Here is a 7,666-nt window from a genome sequence, read left to right on the forward strand (position 1 = left end):
CTGTTCAATGTGAAACCGTAGAAGTCAGCACAAGTAGCCTTGTTTCTTTCACTGGCCACCAAATTAGTAGGAATGAATAATAATAATGAATTTCCAAACTGTGCACGGCAAGATCAGCCGTCCCATAATGGCTGATTGAAATAAAGCACGCAATCGAACACTTATGTAGTAGATCTTATCCCTCAATTTTCGTCATTGCTTTCTATTTCTTTAGCGGCTTGCGTGGATTTGCACTGCCCTGATCTCTGGGATATTCCCGCGCACCACGGAGAGGCAAGCCGTCGCGCCACCGGTTAGTCGCGTCTCCTAGCTCACTCCAACGATGCAGATCTACACCGTTCCGAGCTTCCTAGAATTCACACTTCCACAGTACCCCAGAATTCCGTATAGAGCGCCTGAGTTCCCTCCAATGCCTCCAGACGCTCGATTCGTGCTTGCCGAGCGGCGCAGAAGAGCATCGTTGCCGTTGTTTGCGCCCAGACACCGTAGACGACTCTTAGCAGTCGCCTTCGTACTCTCCCTCGCCCGTAGTGCCGTTGGGAGTTGGCCAGGTCGTCCCACAAGGCCACAACCATCGTGTGTCATTGTCGTCGCCATCTCAGCCGTCGTCGTCCAGGCCTACAACGTGCGGTCTCGGATTCGGCATTGCCGTGATAGCAGGCCCGCCAGCCAGACCAGAGAGCAACGACCTCAACACAAGGTATGAACCTTCTAAGACCGACCATCGTAGCTATGACATGCAATAGTTTGTACTCCCTCCGATGATTAACACATAGGTTACTTCATTAAGATAAGCTTCTGATCAACATTTATATTTTTAAGATGGACTTATGTGACTGTTGTTATGTATTAGTTAACAGTCAACTGTCTGTGGCGGAGCTAGGACTAGGAGCTGGTGATGTCAAACGCCCAAAATAAGTGACATGTATGATACCAGTGAGGTCAATATTTACAACTTTTAGGGTCAAAACTAATGTATTCATATTTCATAGCTAATAGCATGGTGTGCATCAGATTTTTGTGATGTCAATTGACATCCTATACACCATGCAGCTCTGCCACTAATAAGCCTTACTAATAGTAATGAAGGTAGTATATGGGTTTTTTTTTTCTTTCTCTATTCTTAGTGTTATTAGTTAATATGCCATTGTTATAGATTGTGGACAGAGATTTGGTGCACATGAGCATCAGTGATCTCACTTCGAAAAATAAATTAAAAATCATATTTCTAAGCTTCATAAAAATCTTAAAATAAATTATGATGTAGCCGGTATTGTATCCCACAATCGTGTAAATTTTCAACTGAAAATAATGTGTATTTTAGGCTGCACAAAAATAACAAATGCATAAATCTGAGTATAGTGATTCAAATCTACAAAAAGAAAACAGATTTTGTCATTTTTGTATAGGTCAAAAAACAAAACATTTGAAATTGAGATTTTGTAAGTTAGTGGGGTACATCATTAGGTACTTTTAAAATTTTATTACATAATTTTTTAAAACATATAAATATAATTTTCGAATTTTTTAATCTGGCAAGAGCACTGGTGCCCAGCTTCCAATATGACTTTTCGATTGTTATATAAGTATTTTAGCATATTGTTTGCCATTTTTAAGTTGCTGGTATTGACAGATAACATGATAGTGCCGTTAATTGAATGCCCCATTTTTATTTTTTACCGATTAATCCCTCAGTGATAAAGATTTATTCCACTAGATGATACCCCGCGCGTTGCCGCGTGATATTTAGCGTGTCTAACAATTAAATTGGTGAGGTGCATATAAAATAAAATAAATCTTGACCACTGATGTAGGATGTTTGTGAAGCGTGTCTAAATGATAATTCTGAAATGTTTCAGTTCTGCATGTTACTGAAAAGAAAAGAAAAAATCAGTGAGAAGCTTGGCAAACCAAGGTAACGATTTTTATCAAATCGTTCATGCTGTCTAAAGTTCCGACATGAATGTTTCAGGTCTTCGTTTTTGTTTTTCTTAGCATTTCTGATACCCCAAAGGCTCCAGCAAACCAGGATGAAAATTTCCATGCAAAAAGATTAATGTAAGGTCCACTGCAGATTATTTACTTCATCAAAACATGAAATGCCTCGATTCTTATTGGTACAACATGTAGGCAGAATTCTTGAATCAAGTGGAAGTACCAAAAGAGGTGGGCGAATGTTTCCTCGATGTGATCCTTGGATTGGAAGTACCCAGGTATAGCTAGGTAGATGAAAAGATTTTCTGTGTAGAAGATATCCTGCGTTGATTCTGTACTGAAGCTCACAATTAAGCTAGCCCATAAACGACTTGTACAACCTCATTGAGAAATAAGAACTTGAATTTCACGAATAAACTCATTTGTCCTGAGCATCAGTCACTTCAAAAACTTCTAGCAAAAATAGCACTGCAGATATTGTTCATATGCAGTCAATGACAATGGCAGATGTAACAGATCAGTGATCTCACAGCATTGCTGAAGTTGTAGCAGGGAAGCACCATCATTTATCGTAAGAAAATATCTGAATGAAGTTTAGCAACATAGATCGTTCAATCCCAATGCGATGGTTCAAGCAGAAAGTCCATCAATAATCAAAATGACCTCAGACTCAAAAAGTAGGGATCAGGGAATTAACAGAGATCATGAAGACCGACTTAGGAACCAGATGCTAACAATGCATATTCTTCAGCACTACAAATTGACAAAACATGCCTGCACGCATCAGGAATAGGCACAGATGATTCCACTCCTGTCTATCAACTTAGAAACCACAATCTGTCAAAAAGTAGTAAAATGATGAAAGGAAACATGTGTGCGCACAAATCAGAACTCACAGCTGGGCCATCAGTTTTCTAGAGTATTGCTTGCAACCGCTTGATGTGGAATTCTACGTGCTCCATGCCGCCGTGGTGGAGAGGCTGTGTATATAGTAGAAGTAAACGTAACAGCGGCGTGATCGGACAGAGGACTGCCGAGAAGTTGATCCGTGGATAGAGCAGGCCAGATAAGAACAGGATGATTGGACGGTGGTGGGTGCAGGAAAACAATAAAGGCGACGGCCGCTCCACTGCCTCATCGTTAATCAAGCGACGGCCGCTCACCTACCTCGTTGTTAATCAAGTTTGGTCGTTTTGTTTCCCAAAAATTGTGGAAAGGAGAGGCAGCGATGGAGAGTCATCAAGAGCCAAAACAAATAGTGAGGAGCGGGTACAAAAGTGACCGACGGGTGAAAACCAATCAAAACAATTGAGGTGACGTGGCAAGCTGCATGGCTTGAAAAATATATGTAGTGGGGTGCTCCTATTTAGAGATAAAAGATAAATGATTAGAAAAGATGACATGGCTAATAGTAATGGAGATTTGATGATGTGGCAGTGTGGTGAGGTGGATAGCTTGCATGTTGAGAGAAATGAACTTAGTGGGTTGCTCCTATTTAGATATTATAGATTATAGATTTCTTATACAATCATTTGACCAACAATTACTCTATTCTATATGTGACTTATGTGATATATCTTTGTACTAAGGCAGAGTTTAGACATCTGGCATTTTTACCTAGCAGTATAGATCTTCCTCCTATATGCTAAAACAAAAATCTATTTCCCCACCGTACAAGATGCAGTTGCGAAAAGCTTAGCGAAGGCTGCCCAAGTGGTATCCAGATATAAAAAGGATGAGGGGGATAAGCACAAGAAAAATGCAGCCAGATACAATTCATAAGTTGAGCAAGGATATTACTGAGACATAAAACTTAAGTCTCCATGATTGCTTGAGATATTAAATAGAATTTGTTGACTTGGTATCATTTGGTCTTATTATGACATGTAACTTTATTTGTTCTTTGATCTCTTTAGTGGGGAGAATGAGGCAATTAGAGTCCATCATGGTAGGTCCCAGGACCGAGCACTGGCGACCGTGGTGGTGTTTTGGGCCACTATGGATGCTCGCACCTGAATTTCTAATCTTGAGTCCTTGCGAACATCGAGGTCGGGGGAAGACAACGGGGCCAAAGGAGATGGTTTCAGGGGCCAAGCGCTGTGGAACACCATTGTACCACTACCATCTACCGCCATGGATGGTTTTATTTGCGCCTACAACCATGGATACTTGGCAAGAGAGCTCTAATCCCAAGCTCTTTCCAAGTTCGGGGATGATAGTGAGCCGAGGGGGTGGGTTGTGGGTTGTCAGATCCAGAACGACGATCCTCCTGCAATCCGGATCTATTGTGGGGAGCTCGGGATGACGACTTCTTTGATGGTGAAGGTAATTTTCGTGGGGATTTTGTTGATGTTACATACGAGGTTGAGATTTGGTACATGTGTGCATAGTTTTTGTTGTGTAAGCATGGACAAAATGCTACAAGGATTTGTGTGCATATGCTAGTGAGAGATTTCCCAATATTACATACTTGTTACTGTATTGTTGGATGAGTTAGGCACAAATATTGAAAGTATTATTTTTTTTTCTATTGCAGACAGCGGCATGACTCTTAGATTTTGCTCCAAACAAACAGAGATTTGATTTTTTGCTACATGGGCATGCTTAAAATGTTGCACAAGTTTTTTGTACGTATGGAATTTTTTTACGGATTCATGTAGAAATGTTGCGAAATGATGTAGTATTTCTTAAAATGTTACATACGAACAAAAACGGTACACCCAAATTATTTTTTGCACCAGTGACAAGGTTTTTGCGGAAACGGCCTAGTGACCACCCATGCATGTAAAAGTTAAACCCATTCTAGCTACAACCGGCTGATAGCTAGCTAGCGATTGCCAAACTATAATCGATGGGACCAAAAGTTCCAGCTATTAGTTGTGTTGTTTAAAATGGACATACCAGGACGGAGATAGATAGAGCCATGATATTTATGTTCCCCGCGACACCATCTCCAGCTTCATGAAGTTGGCGTTAAGAGACATATAAGTTTAGCGAGTGAATTCAACGTTTTCACCACATAGTTGTGTATTTGTGACACATATTACCATATTCAGTGAATTTTCTACAAAAATATCCCATCTAGGAGACTTTAAATGCGACTTACCCGAGTTTAGCATTTTTCTTGTTTTTGTTAGATAGGACCGGCGTGTTTCATCGATGTGGCATCACCAAATATGTAAACATTGGAGGACACCATTGATGATTATGTCCAGGGTTCTCTTTTGTTTCATTCCTCGTTTCCGTAGTGATATTTTCGAACTCCGTTCATCACCTCACACCTTGTCCAATGGATACACACTAGCAAACGAGGATCCAAATATTCTACAATGCATAATCTAGAATATTTTTTCACCATAAGGTAATTAGTGTCACAAATGCATAACTAGAACGTAAAAAGTAAAATTCGCTAAGTTTTTTCCTTTTTGCAATGAGAAACAAATTCTGGTCATCCATGTCAATCCAAATTCCCACGCCGCCTCCTGGCACTACATCGACCAGCTGCTAGAAGGGAGGCCGTTCAAAACAACGACAAAAAGGGGGAAACGCCGCATGCATATGCGCCAGCACCAGGCGAATAGACAGCATAATCTCAATTGTTATACTCTAACTAAAACATAGAATATTGTTAGCTAATTCTGCCGGCCAACCGTGATATGCATGCACAAGAATTTCGCGGCTCCGTGGAGTCGATCATCCAGATGTGTTCTCATGCGTATTAGTTGATCGAGATCGATAGGTCGATGGTCGGGTGGCAATGTTCACGCTGCCTGCCTCGATCTGGAGACATGTAATGGCGCCTAGTAAGACTGGTTTGACCTGTGTTCCTATATATGCATCGATCAGCACTGACGTGCGCGTATTCGTCGTATGCGCATGTGAGCACAAATCATGCGATTAATCAACGAAATTGGCGTATATCCAGCTAACTAGTCATGCGGAACCACCCTGCACGGCGCGCTCGCCTAGCCGAAGTGGCGCTTACTAAGCGCATCACCAACATGATGGTTATTTTACCCGGAAAAAAACATGATGGTTATTTCTTAGGTCATTTCTTGAAGGATAGAGAGAGGACGGCTTCATAATAAGTAACAACCGGGAGTGGTGTTTTGGAATATGGGAGCATATGCTCCATTCATTTTAAAATGCATCTTACACATATTTTAAAATTTTAGAAAAAGAAACAAAAAATTTGCACGTAAATCTTCGCGTGCTACGCACTCACAAAGTTGTTTCAGAAAAAATCGATTTGTCATGTAACATGTGTAATACAGACAAAATTCAGTGCTGAGAATAAGACGGTCCACAAGATAAATTTTCTCCTTTTTACATAGATCACAAAAAATATTAGTTTTTTTAAACTTGGCAAACTCATATATATATTATGAAGATGTATATGTATAATTTTTTGTAAAAGTTTTTCGACACTTTCAAGTATATTTTTTTTTGGTAGGGGAACATAATGCACTCGGGAGCCGAATTAAATTTCCGGTAACAACCGCTCCAACAAAATGTTCGGCTAATCTAACTGGGACTTGTGTGGAGAACCACCCTTAGGAGGATGGTTGTACCCCCCCCCCCCCCCCCCCCCCTTTCCTCCAGCTCCTTCCTTTGTACAGATTTTTTGTTATTTCATATTATAAAAATATAAACATATGCAGTAACGAAACCTAATGTACAGCTTAAGAAAAGAATAGGCGAATGTCGGAATGAATGACCTGAACTAACATCCCTTAGTAGTAACTAACTTGTTTGGCCGGGTGATCTAACCACTACCCCATTCGGTTCTTTTTAATGGAGGGAATACTAATCAGTACGCACGTCAAAGCTAGCTACTATCACGAATAAGCTCAAACTGGTATTTTCTTGCACCCACGGACACTCGAGATGAACTATATGGCCAGCAATCGGCCACCTCAGTATGTATGTGCCTCAAGAATCCGTTCTAATCTAGTTAGCTTGCTCGCGTTAGGTAACAAACTACTCCTTTAGTTCACTAATAAAGGACGTTTTCACGAGCTAATTCAGCTTGCTAATGGAGAAAAGGTACTACTCATAGATAGATGACAAGAGATATACCCGCCCCGCCATGATCATTCCAGCTGGGAGGACGCGCGTACAGCCAAAACTCGCCGCTCCGACGTACGTAGCTGCTGATTTGTACTTGTTCGTCTGGCCATGTCACTTTCTTTACGTTGGTCCTACAAATTAATTAATTAGGAAGTTACCTATGTTATACACTAACCTGGTTGAGAGCGAGGGCATATACACACTAACCTAGCCGTGACATTGTGCACACCATTCAAGTTACGTTTTACTTTGCGCGCGTACGTGTATATACTACTGCATGCTACAAGCTTATTTTGGTTAAGTGCATCTTTAGTCCCTCAAGTCTTATAAAAGTTAAATTTTGATTCCTCATTTTGGTCTAAATCTATTCTCAAACTCTTAATTAAGTTTAATTTTGATCTCTGGCGATGGTTTAATGATGGTTGATCGGTTTTTGACTCTCTTTTTACTACCATGGATAAAATTGGCCAGCTTTAATCTACGCCGGATCATTTGTCCTAGTCAATAAATAGAAGAAATCCTCTTGACCTAACACAAACATGGGTCGCCTCCGCTTTTCTCGCTTGGTGTAGCCGTCCTCGCCACTTCAGCCGCCTCCGCCTTTTCTCCAGACGCAAAATTCCTCGCATGTCGCCGATTCTGCCTTTCCTGCCCGGCTTAT

This window comes from Lolium perenne, chromosome 4 (genome assembly GCF_019359855.2).
Source record: "Lolium perenne isolate Kyuss_39 chromosome 4, Kyuss_2.0, whole genome shotgun sequence".
Classification (NCBI taxonomy): Eukaryota; Viridiplantae; Streptophyta; class Magnoliopsida; order Poales; family Poaceae; genus Lolium; species Lolium perenne.